Source organism: Olea europaea, unplaced genomic scaffold (genome assembly GCF_002742605.1).
Source record: "Olea europaea var. sylvestris unplaced genomic scaffold, O_europaea_v1 scaffold1170, whole genome shotgun sequence".
In the NCBI taxonomy this organism is placed as follows: domain Eukaryota; kingdom Viridiplantae; phylum Streptophyta; class Magnoliopsida; order Lamiales; family Oleaceae; genus Olea; species Olea europaea.
This window is the reverse complement of record NW_019229107.1, coordinates 99,139-100,380: the sequence shown is the minus strand read 5'-3', so window position 1 is coordinate 100,380 and position 1,242 is coordinate 99,139.

Here is a 1,242-nt window from a genome sequence, read left to right as displayed (position 1 = left end):
TTAACCCGAGAGACGGATTACATATTTCAGTCAGAGGGTACATTTTTGGTGGATTTTTCAGCATGTTTAATGTGATGAGATTATAACATGGTTATCAGCTGATGTTATATCATGATTTTAAGATGATCTTTTTATGACATTATGTGAATATTTCACTTTTTGGCTATAATTACATGATGGTAGCTTGTGAATTATCAAATGGTATGAATTTGATTTTCAATAAAAATGTATAAATGAAAAAGTATATTTATTTTGAACTTCTCCACTTACTGAGCTATCAACTCATATATTTTTCCACGTTTTTCCTTATCAGGCAGCAGTTGAGAATCTGGGCATCTTTTGGAGTTGAGCCTTGATTTTGGAGTTAGAGCCACATGATAGAGTTTGTTAGTATGAGCTTCATAGAACATGTAGTCAGCGTTTTGGGACGCATGTTCATGTCTAGATGTGATTTTGCATCACTTGTAGTTAGTTATGGGGCTCACTATATATTATGTATCCATATGTATATTTCATTGTATTTCTTGATAGAAGTGGAGATTTCGGCTTATCTTTATTGTGTTGTGCTATAGTTTGGGATTTGTGTGAAATTGATCACAGGTTAGTTAGTCCTGTTTACAGGGGAGATAATGTCGAAATTTTGTTAGAAAAATAATGTATAAAAAATGATATATTGTATTTGTCAGTTTGATATCAGAGCATGCATTAGAGTTCATGGGTTTGCATTGTACATGCATACATTCTGATGTTTAGTATATCATGCATAACTGTAGGTGAGTCATGCCTCATGGTGGCAAAACTCGAAGGCTCCAAGATATGTTGCCCCAGTCTCACATTGTTCCTGATAGAGATGAACTGAGAGAGCCCGAGAGAGTAGATGAATCAGTTCACCAGCCTCCTGAACAACGGGGATAGGGAAATGTGATTGGAATTTATCCTATTGCTGTTGAAAGAATTGCTATTGCCGTTGCATCTGCTATGCATAATACTGACAGAGATTTCAGTATTGAAAGGGCTACAAAGTTAGGGGCTAAAGTGTTCACTGGCACAGCCGATCCTGCAGTTGCACAAGCATGGATGACTAAGATAGAGAGAGTATTTGATGTTATGGGTTGCTCAGACAATAGGAAGTTGTGTCTCGCCACTTTCTTATTAGAGGAAGGTGCATACGATTGGTGGCAGTCAATACGGAGCACATATCTAGACCCTTCCATAATCACTTAGACAGAATTCAGACGTATC